At 57.5% G+C, this 15,541-nt stretch overlaps 1 long non-coding RNA gene across 1 annotated transcript in view; it reads right to left on the bottom strand.

The window, feature by feature from the left end:
• Positions 1-15,304, bottom strand: part of LOC142310335 (uncharacterized) — a 333,767-nt gene extending 318,463 nt beyond the window's left edge. Inside the window, exon 1 of the long non-coding RNA XR_012754135.1 lies at positions 14,793-15,304. This is a non-coding gene — a long non-coding RNA (uncharacterized LOC142310335). The remainder of the gene's footprint in view (positions 1-14,792) is intronic.
• Between the last annotated feature and the right edge of the window lie 237 nt (positions 15,305-15,541).

Below are 15,541 nucleotides of genomic sequence, written 5' to 3'. Positions count from 1 at the left end.
CGTAACCGCAGTGAGAGCCCATAGGTCACAGGAGGCAAGCAGCTGGAGTGGCCTGGTCCGGGGAACAAGCAAACGGCAAACAAAAGGGGGAGAGAGGCTGCAGCATCTTCCCTGGGCGACCCCCATAGGGACTCAAAGTCGGGGTCATCCCAAACCACCAAGGGCTAAGGAAGGCGAGTCAGTAGTCACCCTCATAAAGTCAGCCTGAAGGATACCTGGTTCCCATCTGGTTCATCTCAGCTACGCCCGGGCTACTCACTCTGCCATCAAATGTGAGTAAAGCCCTTGAAAGACAATTCTGCCTGTGTGGAGTTATTCTGCGACTTGTGGTACTACAAACCTACACCGGGCCCTGGGGCTTGCCTCACTCTCAGGAGGCTATTCCAACTAACTGCACACACCATCAGCCCCAGGCGTCCCCTAACCTGCAGTGGCGGTCCCCACTGACCGCAATACTGAGAGTGGCGTCACGATCAAAACCGAAGATTTCCTACCTGTGACCAGCACCAGCTACGTGGAGTCCCTGAAGGTATGCACCGATACAGCACCGGCGGGGCTTCACAGCTGCACCTGCACTCCCGGTAGGTGACGGTGACGTCTCTCTTCCTTGCACCTGTGTTGTCTGATGGTAGCGGTGGATTCCCTCCGGTTACCCGCTCCCCGACTGCAATCTGGGCCGGAGGAGCTCTACACTTTGCCCGCAGGCGCTGGCCCTGGGGAAACTGGTGCCCTGGCGGTGGCGGTGTCTCCCCGGTAATGGTCGGGCTGTTGCCGTCAATCGGGACTTGGTTGTTGGGGGATCTGCGTCCCCGTCACTGACGGATTTGGCAAATTTGGCGACTCCTAGCCTTGCCGGGGTCCGAGAGGCCCCTGCCCTGGTGCTGACTGTCCTTCGGAACACTGCTCCAGACCACCGGGCACACAGCCAACGGGGTCCTTCCAGGAACTTCCAAACGGTCCCCCTCCGGACAGTCACCGCCGTCGCTGACCTTTCTGATCTGGCCCTTCACAAAGCTGGACCCTTCAGGCTGTCTTTCTCTTCTGTCACTTTCACTTAGCTGTTTACTTTTCTACTTAACTCCTCACACTTGCCCTGCCTGGGCTAATCTGCTCTTTACTTCCTGCCTCCAGAGCTGTGAGCTCCTTGGTGGGCGGAGCCAACCGCCTGGCCCACCCCCTGGTGTGCATCACAGACTCCTGGAGGAAGGCAACAAGGATTTGTAGGTTAGCAGATGTGCCTACCTGGAGTGTGGGGTGTGGTGGTGTTGTGACCTGTGTCCCCTGGCTTGCCCAGGGCGACACATTCCCTCTTAGCAAAATGCAGACCGTCCGCGGGCTGCCGTCCTACACCGGTTTTATTTTTCTGTAAAAAGGGGATAACAGGGTTAAGCAACCATAAATAAATTTTAATCAAAAACTCTTCCCAAGACGGGAGGCACATTTACTTAAACGTTGCAACGGTTTACGGTCACGGTTTCCGCTCTCTCCCACCCAAGCAACCTGGCCCTGATGCTGCCCCTAAAACCCAGGCAGCACCCCTTGACCCACAGTCCAGCACAAGTTACCCGAGCGGGATCTGTCCTTCCCCTCCAGAGGGTAGCCACCGGTTCCTTTGGTGGCTGGGCCCTAGCCTGCTCCGCTCAGGGCCCTCCCTCCAACCTGCCTCTCCGGAGGCGGCATTGCGGAAACGGTAACGGTAACCAACATATTTACAAGCCACTTAACGTTTGTGGTGCCCTGCAAGTTCACGGGCTTGTCCATAGATAGTTCCCATGCATTTTAAACGGTCCCCACGGGGACAACGGTGCCAGCTCCTGCCGGTTCAATCAAGCAGATAATCAGGTAACTTCTTCGGTAATTTCATTTATCATTTCAAACTTTTCAACTTTTAAACAGACACACAACACTCTTTTACATTTGCGGGCCCCTCTTCCTCATAGAACGGTCTCCCTGTACCTAAGTGGGGGTCTACCTAGGTTGGAACGGGTGGACCTTCGGGGCCCGGTGTCAGTGGTGCTAGACAGTGGGGTAGAGGGAACAATCGGTTCCTCCTCCCTGCTATAGTGTGGAGCAGGCGGAGGTGCAGGGGGGCTGGGTACAGGTTCATCCCTGGGCACTGGCACTGGTTCTGGCTCACGGTTAACCGCTTCCACTACTTCTTCATCCACGGGTTGTGGGAACAGTATCACTGGAAGTATCACCGCGCCGTTCTGTGTAGGCCAGTTTGCTGGGAAGTCACCCATCACAGTGTGGATTACCTCTGCTGCCTTTTCCACTGGTGGAGGAACCGGTACTTCAGCCTCGGCCTTCAACGTTGGGGGGCATTTTTTTAGATGGTCCCGAGAAACTGTGGCCAGGGTGCCCCCTTGGTCACGACTGATCTGGTAGGTCTTTCCATTGTCCCACTCGGTGGGTTGTACGACGTAAGGGACTTGCTCCCACTGGTCATCCAGTTTGTGGGCTTTTCTCTTCCGTTTCAGCACCACATCTCCTGGCTGGAAAGGACCTGCAGGCGCCTTCTGGTTGAACCGGTGCTCTTGCTGTTCTCGACTTCGACTGAGGTTTTTCTCCACATACTCCTGGATTTGCCGGTACTGGGCCCTCCTCCGACTTTCCCACTCTGCCGTTGAAGGGAGTGCTTCCGGAGCCTCCAACCCCATCTCCAGATCCACCGGCAGGCGGCCAGGCCGAGCCCTCATCAGATACGCTGGGGTGCACTTCGTCGAGCTGGACGGGATATTATTGTACATGTCGACCAAGTCGGGTAACTTTTCCGGCCACATGTTCCGTTCTTCCAGCGGTAGCGTCTTGAGGAGCCCCAGGACCAAGTGGTTCATTTTCTCGCACATGCCGTTGGTTTGGGCGTGGTACGGAGTGGTCCGGATCTTCTTGCAGCCGTACAACTGGCAGAATTTGTGAAACACTTCTGCTTCAAAAGCCGGGCCTTGGTCAGTCAGCACCTTCTCGGGGTACCCATGGGGTCGGCAAAAATAGGCCTGGAACGCTCGAGCGGCGGTTCGACCAGTCAAGTCCTTAACGGGGACTACCACCATAAATCTTGAGTAGTGGTCTACCATGGTCAATGCGTAGGTGTACCCACTTCGGCTAGGGGTGAGTTTGACATGGTCCAGGGCGACCAGCTCCAGCGGCTGATGGGTGACGATGGGATGTAACGGTGCCCTCTGGCTAGTCTCGTCCTTTCTCCTCAGTGTACAAGGACCGCACTCTCGGCACCAGGCTTCCACCGATTCACGCATCCCACTCCAATAGAACCGCTCCCTCAACAGCATCTCCAGCTTCTTCCACCCGAAGTGGCCAGCACCATCATGGTATGCCCGCAGGACAGTAGCAACCTCAGCTTGAGGAACGATCAACTGGCATATTTTCTCATGGGTCTTTGGGTTGATCAGCTCACAGTACAGCCTCCCTTGGTGTAGGTAGAGCCGTTTTCGTTCTTTCCACAAGCGTTGGGCTTCGGCTGGAGCGGCAGGGTCTATTCCCATAGCACCTTGTTCCACCAGGGTCTTGACAAGGCGGACAGCCGGCGCTTGGTCCTGGGCGTCCTGCCACTCTTGACTGGGCCGCGGGTCCAGATCCACCCGTTGCTGACATACTTGTACCCTCTCAGTAGGCGGCTGGTGGAACGCAGGCAACTCAATCTCCTCGAGGTCATCATCCTCGCACCCCTCTTCTGACAAATGGGGCATCCGGGAGAGTGCATCTGCATTGATGTTGACACGACCAGCTCGATACTTTATGGTGAAATCATAGTTGGCTAACCGGGCTACCCACCGCTGCTCCAGCGCGCCCAACTTGGCCGTGTTCAGGTGAGTCAGTGGATTGTTGTCCGTGAATGCGGTAAATTTTGCTGCCGCCAAGTAGTGCCGAAACCGCTCCGTGATAGCCCACACCAACGCCAGTAGCTCAAGCTTGAAAGAGCTATAGTTCTCAGGGTTCCTTTCGGTCGGCCGGAGTTTTCGGCTGGCGTAGGCAATCACCTTCTCCTTTCCATCCTGGACCTGGGATAGGACCGCTCCTAGCCCCACGTTACTGGCATCCGTGTGGAGGATGAATGGGCGCCCATAATCAGGGTACGCCAGGACCTCTTCTCCGGTCAGGGCCGCCTTCAACTGGCAAAAGGACTCCTCATGCTTGTCTTCCCACGACAGTGGGGCTCCAATGGGTCTTCCACCTTTGGTCTGTCCCACGAGGAGATCTTGCATGGGGGCAGCCATCTTCGTGTACCCCTTTATAAAGCGCCGATAGTATCCCACCAGGCCCAGAAACTGCCTTACTTCCCTCACTGTGATTGGTCTCGGCCAGCTCTGGATGGCAGTGATCTTCTCAGGGTCGGGGGCGACACCATCCGCACTCACCACATGCCCTAGATACTGCACCCTGGGTTTCAGCAGATGGCATTTTGAGGGCTTCAACTTCATCCCGTACTTGGCAAGGGACGCGAACACCTCGGCCAGGTGCTCCAGATGGGCTTCATTCGTCTGGGAATAAACAATCACATCATCCAAATACAGCAGGACGGTCTCGAAGATTAAGTGTCCCAGACAGCACTCCATCAACCGTTGGAAGGTCCCAGGGGCATTGCACAGCCCAAACGGCATGCTATTGAATTCGCAGAGCCCCATCGGGGTGGTGAAGGCGGTCTTCTCCCGGTCCTCTGGGGCCACGGCCACTTGCCAGTATCCGCTGGTGAGGTCAAGGGTCGAGAAGTAGTTTGCAGTTCTCAGTGCAGCCAAAGACTCTTCAATACGAGGCAATGGATAGGCATCTTTATGGGTTATCTGGTTGATCTTCCGGTAGTCCACACACATCCGCATGGTACCATCCTTCTTCTTGACCAGTACCAACGGAGCGGCCCAGGGACTACAGCTGTCCCGAATAACCCCTGCCTCCTTCATATTCCTCAACATATCCTTGGCACACTGGTAATGTGCAGGGGGAATAGGTCTATACCTCTCTTTGATAGGGGGATGTTCACCCGTGGGAATGTGGTGTTGGACCCCCTTGATCTGCCCAAAGTCTAGGGGGTGCTTACTAAAAACCTGTTCGTACTCCTGCACCACCCTGTGTACCCCTGCCCTGTGATGTGTAGGGGTGTCATCCGTGCCTACATGTAGCTGTTGGTGCCACTCCTTTGTGTCCCCCTGGGGTGGGGAAGTGCTGGTGGTAGGTGGGAGTGTGGATGGACTGGCTTCATGGATAGTGTGAGGGTCCAGGGTGAGCAGCTTGGCAATGGTGGCATACCGGGGGAGCCTGACTTCTTCCTCCCCACAGTTCAACACTCTCACGGGCACTCCCCCTTTCTTCACATCTACCACCCCTCGGGCGGCTACTACAGTGGGCCAGTGCTCGGAAGGCATGGGCTCCATCATCGCAGGGTAGTCACGCCCCTGAGGCCCTACTGCTGCCCTACACCAAATCATCATCTCACTCCTAGGGGGCACAGTCAATGGAGCAACATCCATCACTCTCACTCCACCAATCTCCCCTCCGGTTGAGCTTACATGCTGGCGGTACATCAGGGCGCGGATCTCACGCTGCACAGCCCTCTGCCGGCTCCCCGCCGCTGTGGTGGCTAGCTGTTGCAATAGGTTCAACACATCAGCCATGCAGTGTTCCATCACATTGGTTCCCAGCACTATTTTCGGGTTATGATCACTGGGTTCATTCATGATCACAATCATACCCTGATGTTGCAGTTCAGCTTGCCCCACTGTCATAGCCACCTGTTTATACCCCACCTGGGTCAATGGAAGTCCATTAGCGGCAATCAAATTTATACTATTGTCTGGAGGCGCCAGCTCGTCTGTGGCCCAATACTGCTGATACAACGTGTACGGTATGGTAGTTACCTGTGATCCAGTGTCCAAGAGAGCCATCACTGGTATGCCATCCACAGCCACGGGGATGATAGGGCGGGCCCCGACATATCGGTCTCGCCAGTCCGGGGGGCCACGGTGTTCTACTCCTGAGGATTGGCCCGGGGCCCCAGGGGTTGCTCGTTTAACGGACACTGTCGGTAATAATGGCCCGGCTTACGGCACTTGTAGCAGATTGGAGGTCTGCTCCGCGGGTTGTTAGCGCTTCTCCGCTGCATCTGTGTCACCCTGGGCAAGCCAGGGGACACAGGTCACAACACCACCACACCCCACACTCCAGGTAGGCACATCACAGCTAACCACAAATCCTTGTTGCCTTCCTCCAGAGGTTGATGATGCACACCAGGGGGTGGGCCAGGCGGTTGGCTCCGCCCACCAAGGAGCTCACAACTCTGGAGGCAGGAAGTAACCAGGCAGTCAGCTCAGGGACGAGCTTGAGTGAACAGCAGTTTAGCCCAGGCAGGGCAAGTGTGAGGAGCTAAAGTGGAGGAGTTAAGAAAGTGAAAGTGAAAGTAGAAAAGGAGGAAAAGCAAGTAAAGTGACAGAAGAGAAAGACAGCCTGAGAGCCCAGCTTTGTGAGGGCCAGAACAGCAAGGTCAGCAACGGCGGTGACTGTCTGGAGGGGGGACCGTTTGGAAGTTCCTGGAAGGACCCCGTTGGCTGTGTGCCCGGTGGTCTGGAGCAGTGTTCCGAAGGACAGTCAGCACCAGGGCAGGGGCCTCTTGGACCCCGGCAAGGCTAGGAGTCGCCAGATTTGCCAAATCCGTCAGTGACGGGGACGCAGATCCCCCAACAACCAAGTCCCGATTGAAGGCAACAGCCCAACCCGTATTGGAGAGACACCGCCACGGCACCAGTTTCTCAGGGCCAGCGCCTGCGGGCAAAGTGTAGAGCTCCTCCGGCCCAGATTGCAGCCGGGGAGCGGGTAACCGGAGGGAATCCACCGCTACCATCAGTCAACATAGGTGCAAGGAAGAGAGACATCACCGTCACCTACCGGGAGTGCAGGTGCAGCCGTCTGTGGAACCGTCCTACCAGCCGTTGGTTTACCGTACAAACTGTGTCCGTGTGTCAGGCTGAGTGAGTACCATAGTGCCGCAAGGCACAGCGCTGCCCCCGCGTCCCTGCGCCCTCCAGGCCCTACACTCTACATCTTATCACCGGGCCCCGGGATCACCAACCCCTACCCACGGAGGGGCAACACAACACCTGGCTGCTCCGCATCACCATCCCCGGGACCCCCACACTGAGCAGCGGTGGTGCAATCACCACAACCGTGGGTGGCGTCACGAACTATAACAATCCCCACACCCAACAAACACCCCCTTTCACTCACGGGCGAGGAGTGTCGCTCGAGAAACCCCGGGATCCGGCCCACCGCTCGAGCCACCAGGAGCAGCTGCCGGACCCGAGCAGAAGGGGTGAGCGCGGTGTGCTGACACCCTCCTCCCCGCCCGCGACAACTTGGCGTCACGAACAGGATCTTACCGCTCTGCCGTCAGGTAGAGGTGCGCCTTGTTACCGCCGGAGGCATCCGGCAGAAAAATTTCAGAAGCCGCCATCTTTGGCGCGAAAAGTTCCCGCTCGAGCGTCTTCTCGAGCAGTAGAGGCGCGAAGGCCAAAACCCCGCCCCGAGAGAGGAGGGGCCGGAAAGAGCTAAGGGGGACGCGATGGCGGCTGGCCGCATGTAGCCGCGGCTATGAGAGCAGGGACGCCAGGACTCTGCAAAGATACCCAGTTCCTGGAAGGCACGAGTGCCAAGATGTACCACCCAGCTCCCAACGAAGAAGCCCCTGCGCCCGGCACGGCGACGTGGTTGAGGGACCGGACCGTCCCGCTGAGTAACCGTCTGCAGGCCCAGATGCAACTCCTCCTGGAGGAGTGGGAGACTGACATGGCGGACGTTGTGGCTGCTATGTGGAGACGCGAGGCGGAAGAGGATTTGGAGGAGCGGGTAAGCGACCCACGCCCCTGTATTCCTGAAGGATCGGCCGTTGGAGCTGAGGGCCCCGGCCGGCTTCCGCTCACCCTGCCTCTCTCCCCGCTACCCGTGATAGTTGCTGCCGCCCCGCCATTAGGCCCGCTACCTGCCCAATCGGTAGCGATACCCTGCCCAGCCGCTCCGGCGGATCAGCCGGCTGCAGACGTCCAGGACGGCCCTGAAGTGCCCCAAGGGGAACCGCTAGAACCGCGGCCCCTTAACAGCGTGGTGCCAGACGTCCCAATAGAGACTGTGCCAGACCCTGAGCCCGGGACCGTGGCCTGGATGAAGGCCCGGGTGATGCAGTTTCACCAGCGTCAGCAGGATCAGATCTTCCGGATGCTGGAGCAGTGGACCAACGAGGTGGAGGAGCTGATTACAACTGCCCCGAGGTACGGAGGGGAAATGGATGTAGCAGAACCGACTGGTGACCCACGTCCCTATGTCCTACCTGGACCGGCCGCTGCGGCTGAGGGGCCCGGCCTAGTTTCGGCTTATACATCATCCTTACCGTTATCTATGGAGCGCCTCCGTGTAAGCTCGCCTAATCTGCTGCCCCGTGCTACCGTAGAAGAGTCTGAGGTGTTGGATACAGGGGGCCAGGAGGCTGCGGCAGCTGGCGGCAACCCGCCTGACGCAGGACTAAGAGATGACGACTCCTGCCCCAGCTCCAGGTCCGCTGTTGCGGCTGAAGGAGCGATTGAGCGCTCCCGCTATGTGGGGGACCCCGTGGTTTATCATACCCCGCGTACCGGTGGAAATGGGTACCGGGTACCCCTGTCACAGCAGGCATGTCAGTGCCTGTTTGGTGTGCTGGTGGCAGAGGATGGGTTCGCCTTAGCAGAGGAGCCGGAGTAGGGCAATGGATGCCCGCAGCACCGTCCCCGTTGGGACCATCATTGAAGTTGTTGTTTGAAAAAGTTTAGAAGGTTTTGAAAAATGATGATAAATGATTATACCGAGTTTGTCACCTGATTGTCTGCAGTGATTAGAACCAGCAGGAGCCGGCACCGTTGTCCCCGTGGGGACCGTTTAAGTTATGCATGGGAACTATCCATGGACAAGCCCGTGAACTTGCAGGGCACCACAAACGTTAAGTGGCTTGTAAATATGTTGGGTACCGTTACCGTTTCCGCAATACCGCCTCCGGAGAGGCAGGTTGGAGGGAGGGCCCTGAGCAGAGCAGGCCAGGGCCCAGCCACCAAAGGAACCGGTGGCCACCCTCTGGAGGGGAAGGACAGATCCCACTCGGGTAACTTGTGCTGGACTGTGGGTCAAGGGGTGCTGCCTGGGTTTTAGGGGCAGCATCAGGGCCAGGTTGCTTGGGTGGGAGAGAGCGGAAACCGTGACCGTATACCGTTGCAACGTTTAAGAAAATGTGCCTCCCGTCTTGGGAAGAGTTTTGATTAAAAATGTATTTATGTTTTGCTTAACCCTGTTACCCCTTTTACAGAAAAATAAAACCGGTGTAGGACGGCAGCCCGCGGACGGTCTGCATTTTGCTAAGGGGGAATGTGTCGCCCTGGGCAAGCCAGGGGACACAGGTCACAACACCACCACAACCCACACTCCAGGTAGGCACATCACAGCTAACCACAAATCCTTGTTGCCTTCCTCCAGAGGTTGATGATGCACACCAGGGGGTGGGCCAGGCGGTTGGCTCCGCCCACCAAGGAGCTCACAACTCTGGAGGCAGGAAGTAACCAGGCAGTCAGCTCAGGGACGAGCTTGAGTGAACAGCAGTTTAGCCCAGGCAGGGCAAGTGTGAGGAGCTAAAGTGGAGGAGTTAAGAAAGTGAAAGTGAAAGTAGAAAAGGAGGAAAAGCAAGTAAAGTGACAGAAGAGAAAGACAGCCTGAGAGCCCAGCTTTGTGAGGGCCAGAACAGCAAGGTCAGCAACGGCGGTGACTGTCTGGAGGGGGGGACCGTTTGGAAGTTCCTGGAAGGACCCCGTTGGCTGTGTGCCCGGTGGTCTGGAGCAGTGTTCCGAAGGACAGTCAGCACCAGGGCAGGGGCCTCTCGGACCCCGGCAAGGCTAGGAGTCGCCAGATTTGCCAAATCCGTCAGTGACGGGGACGCAGATCCCCCAACAACCAAGTCCCGATTGAAGGCAACAGCCCAACCCGTATTGGAGAGACACCGCCACCGCCACGGCACAAGTTTCTCAGGGCCAGCGCCTGCGGGCAAAGTGTAGAGCTCCTCCGGCCCAGATTGCAGCCGGGGAGCGGGTAACCGGAGGGAATCCACCGCTACCATCAGTCAACATAGGTGCAAGGAAGAGAGACATCACCGTCACCTACCGGGAGTGCAGGTGCAGCCGTCTGTGGGACCGTCCTACCAGCCGTTGGTTTACCGTACAAACTGTGTCCGTGTGTCAGGCTGAGTGAGTACCATAGTGCCGCAAGGCACAGCGCTGCCCCCGCGTCCCTGCGCCCTCCAGGCCCTACACTCTACATCTCATCACCGGGCCCCGGGATAACCAACCCCTACCCACGGAGGGGCAACACAACACCTGGCTGCTCCGCATCACCATCCCCGGGACCCCCACACTGAGCAGCGGTGGTGCAATCACCACAACCGTGGGTGGCGTCACGAACTATAACAATCCCCACACCCAACAAACACCCCCTTTCACTCACGGGCGAGGAGTGTCGCTCGAGAAACCCCGAGATCCGGCCCACCGCTCGAGCCACCAGGAGCAGCTGCCGGACCCGAGCAGAAGGGGTGAGCGCGGTGTGCTGACACCCTCCTCCCCGCCCGCGACACATCCAGGGAACATCTTCGGGACTGTCAGCAAGCTGTATCTGCGCTGGAGGCTGAGATCTGGTCAGAGGTTGCAGTGCAGCGAGGATTTTGGCAAGGTCTCCGTCCAGGCGACGGACCTGGGCTGCCAACTCTTCGACTGTGCTGCTCGGGGCTGCAGGCATTACAGAGGTTGGTTTGGCTGAGGCCGCCATAACAGGAGCTGTCTCGACGGGCCACGGGACGGGTTCCAGAACTTCAGCAGCTGGGGGCTGTAGTGCTTTGATAGCCCGCTCCTTTAACACAGCAAAGTCCACATCAGGGTGTTCCAGGGCCCACAGCCGGAGTTGTTTACGATCCTCAGGGGACCTCATCCCCTGCGCAAATTGCTCCACTAACATCTTGTTGCTATCCGCCTCATTAATAGAGTTCACCCGCTTCAGCGTGCGGAGGGCGGTCTGCAGGCGTAGAGCATAGTCCCGAATGCTATCCCCAGCTCGTTGCCGGCACTGGTAAAACTGCATCCTCAGCTCAGCTTCAGTCCGGGTCTCGAAGGCAGTCTGTAACTTCTCGAAAATGGTGGCTACAGAGAGCCGGTCCCCCTCGGCCCAGGTCTCCGCTTCCTGCTCCGCCGCACCGGTTAACTGGCCTAGCACTATCGCTGCACGTTGCTTATCAGTCAGGGGGTACAGCTCTAGCAACGGGTTAAGCTTTTTCCGGAAGGCCTGTAGGGCATCCGGTTTCCCGTCATACTGCGGTAGCCAGGCAGCTCCGGGTGCATAGGGCAAGGAAAACGGCATGACCTGAGCAAGCGCGGGGGCCGCGGCACCTCCCGCCGGTACAACCGGGACTTGGGCAGGCCCATTCCCATCCGCGGGTGCCGCTGCGGCTGCGACCACCGCTCCTCCAGCGGCTACGTCGGGCGCAGACATCTTGTTTCCGTCCCCCTTAGCTCTTTCCGGCCCCTCCTCTCTCGGGGCGGGGTTTTGGCCTTCGCGCCTCTACTGCTCGAGAAGACGCTCGAGCGGGAAACTTTTCGCGCCAAAGATGGCGGCTTCTGAAATTTTTCTGCCGGATACCTCCGGCGGTAACAAGGCGCACCTCTACCAGACGGCAGAGCGGTAAGATCCTGTTCGTGACGCCAAGTTGTCGCGGGCGGGGAGGAGGGTGTCAGCACACCGCGCTCACCCCTTCTGCTCGGGTCCGGCAGTTGCTCCTGGTGGCTCGAGCTGTGGGCCGGATCCCGGGGTGTCTCGAGCGACACTCCTCGCCCGTGAGTGAAAGGGGGGGATGTTTGTTGGGTGAAGGGATTGTTATAGTTCGTGACGCCACCCACGGTTGTGGTGATTTCACCACCGCTGCTCTGTACGGGGGCTCCCGGGGATGGTGATGCGGAGCAGCCAGGTGTTGTGTTGCCCCTCCGTGGGTAGGGGTTGGTGATCCCGGGGCCTGGTGATGGAGATGTGTGGTGCAGGGCCCGATGGGCGCAGGGACGCGGGGGCAGCGCTGTGCCTTGCGGCACTGTGGTACTCACTCAGCCTGAGACACGGACACAGTTTGTACGGTAAACCAACGGCTGGTAGGACGGTCCCACAGACGGCTGCACCTGCACTCCCGGTAGGTGACGGTGACGTCTCTCTTCCTTGCACCTGTGTTGTCTGATGGTAGCGGTGGATTCCCTCCGGTTACCCGCTCCCCGACTGCAATCTGGGCCGGAGGAGCTCTACACTTTGCCCGCAGGCGCTGGCCCTGGGGAAACTGGTGCCCTGGCGGTGGTGGTGTCTCCCCGGTAATGGTCGGGCTGTTGCCGTCAATCGGGACTTGGTTGTTGGGGGATCTACGTCCCCGTCACTGACGGATTTGGCAAATTTGGCGACTCCTAGCCTTGCCGGGGTCCGAGAGGCCCCTGCCCTGGTGCTGACTGTCCTTCGGAACACTGCTCCAGACCACCGGGCACACAGCCAACGGGGTCCTTCCAGGAACTTCCAAACGGTCCCCCTCCGGACAGTCACCGCCGTCGCTGACCTTGCTGATCTGGCCCTTCACAAAGCTGGACCCTTCAGGCTGTCTTTCTCTTCTGTCACTTTCACTTAGCTGTTTACTTTTCTACTTAACTCCTCACACTTGCCCTGCCTGGGCTAATCTGCTCTTTACTTCCTGCCTCCAGAGCTGTGAGCTCCTTGGTGGGCGGAGCCAATCGCCTGGCCCACCCCCTGGTGTGCATCACAGACTCCTGGAGGAAGGCAACAAGGATTTGTAGGTTAGCAGATGTGCCTACCTGGAGTGTGGGGTGTGGTGGTGTTGTGACCTGTGTCCCCTGGCTTGCCCAGGGCGACACATTTGTGTAAGAAGTGCAGAAGCTAATGGCGTAGTGTGGAGGGGGATTCAGGAAGTGACAATTTATATGGAGTATTTTCATGGTATGTATGATCCAAAACAGCAGGTCCTGTCCTTTGGGAATCATGAAAAATTCTGAGTGCCCTGAAACACCAGCTTCATTCACAGTAGCTTGCTTGCTACTGACTGGAAATATGCAGAGCGCAGCAGTCAAGATGACTGATATCGGCTGCTGTGCTCTGCATAGGTAGCGAACAAAATGGCAAACCACTCATTACAATGAACTATAATTTTACTGAGCATTTTGTCATGCTGCTGTGCTCTGCATAGGCAGTCACTGAGATGACAGTCATTTTGACTGCTGCATAGGCTGCAACAGAGATACTCTATGACAGTCTGTGCAGTTCATACTGAATAAAGTAGGAACGAAGACTGTAAATAATTGTAAATGGGGTAGTGGGCACTATTCTCTGGGCATACGGAGGTAAGCAGTGGGCACTATTGTGGCACCCCAGTGATCATGGGAGCCACAGTGGCTTTGTTGTCCTCACCGGAGGACAATGCTATGCCTAGAAGCAGCGGGGAAATCTCCATGTCAGGCACAATCACACACACTTCCTAACTCAGGCCAGAAGGGGGAGCTCAAGTCCTGGTTGGGATGAGCTTCCCTGTGCATTCTGGGCTGGGGAGGGGTTAGACAGGGAGTCAGGAAGAGGGACCTCAGAACATGAAAGGCGAGAATAGAGAACGGTCACTCTAAGAGAGCAGTTGTGTAAGCTATCCAGGGCCGAGCGCAAGAATCAGGACACCGGGGTCCTCAACTGTCGAGTGCTAACGACCCTGCAGAAAAATCCGGACAGCAGAAGATTCCATGTCTCCTGGTTCACCAGAGACTCCCAAGGCGAAGTAGCACAATACAGCCCGGGGCCGCAGAAATACAAGCGGGCCCTGCATCCGGCTCGCACAGCCCGCCACAAGGGGCAAGGCATATAGCATCTAAGTAGAGGGACGCTGTGCTGCTTCAGGCCACAGCAACCCACGTACAGAGCGCACTAAGGAAGGCCTCCAACCCACCTGGTAAAGAGAGGTTCCACACTGCTACCAGGCTGACCGGACCACTGTAACTTCGGGACTATAACGACTGACCAGTAAAAGGTAAAAGAAACTACCGGTCTGTGTTTTACAGTTACTGTCGGCATCCTCAGTCCTGCACCCCAGTGCACGCCACCATAGACTGCCTCCCTGTGGCCTAGATCTACCTGTGGGGAGCTGAATCATCTCGGCTACGACACAATCCGCCCCAAAGGACAGCACCCGCAGCGGCGGGTAATTCCTTGCCGTACACCACAGGTGATGTCACGAGACAACAACTCCCAACATCGTTAACCCCTTCATCCTCATCTCCCCACCATCATCCCATCCTCCATGCCTTCGTAGACACATCGGGCTCACGAAACCGGGCAGGGCCACACGTGACATCCCCTGACCCTCACCGGCCCAGTGACGAGTATTCCCCAGACCCCGTGGGATGCTCCTGTGTCGCCAGGGGTTAAGGAGATACCCAGAACCGGGCCAAGGGGTCGCTTCTGGAAAGGGGATCACGGTGTCGTGACCCGGTCTGTGCTCCCTGGTTCCACAATAAAAGGGGGGGGTTATGTTCGTGACGCCACCCGTGGAATGTGATCAGAGATGACCACCGCTGCTGCAGAACCTCCGGGGTGATGGAAGGCAGCTTGAGATGGGACGGCTCCCCACGGGTAGAGCCTTTTCCCCGGGGCAGTATGTTAGTCTATGGGGGGGAGTGCAGGACACGAGCACAATAAACAGGCAGACTCACGGTTTTGCAGTTTCTTTGTCCTTTACTGTAGATGGCATTCAGCAGAGTACTGTCCGCGGAGTCTGTGAGGGGTTCAGGGCTTCTCCCACCCAGCCGGGCCGTTTTGGCTTCCTTGCCTGCACTGTGTGTCTGTGGCCCCGCTGCTGATGTGTGAACTCTGCAGCCGGCTCTGCTCTGCTCTGCTCCTAGGTACCGACCTGACAGGCAACTCGAGTCCTTACTTGTATGTTCCTGAACTCTGCGTTTGTTGCTTGTGTCTGTGGTACAGATAGAGAATGTGGAATCCTCACTTCTCTGGTGTTCACTGTGCAGTATGTAACCTGCAGTCTCGGATCCAGCATCCGTTCTGTGTGCTCCACTGGGGATGAGCTCTGCAATGCTCTGTCTCCCAGGAATGTTCCTCTGTGTACTCTTTCTCCTTTCCTCAGACCCTCAGCTAGGCCTGGAATTGGTCAGTGGATCCTGAGGTGAGCTAAAGCCAGCTTCCAACCTACAGAGATCCTGTCTCCTCAGTGCTCTGCACTGAACTTCCAAACTGAAACTACTTCTGACCATTTCCTCCCCCCCAGCAGAATGTACAGGGAAGCAGCTTGGTCTCCCCCTTCTGGCCAGGAGGTCTTGGTGTTGTGTGTGGGGAGTTAACCCTTTGTGTTGTTACTGTGGCAACCCTGGGGTGCCACACTCCACCATACTCATCAGAGGAAATAAACTAAGTGCACATTGAGTATTGAAATATAGTGCAGCCACTG

This window comes from Anomaloglossus baeobatrachus, chromosome 5 (assembly GCF_048569485.1).
Source record: "Anomaloglossus baeobatrachus isolate aAnoBae1 chromosome 5, aAnoBae1.hap1, whole genome shotgun sequence".
Lineage (NCBI taxonomy): Eukaryota > Metazoa > Chordata > Amphibia > Anura > Aromobatidae > Anomaloglossus > Anomaloglossus baeobatrachus.
Note: the sequence above shows the minus strand (reverse complement) of the source record. Positions and strands in the feature narration are given on the sequence as shown.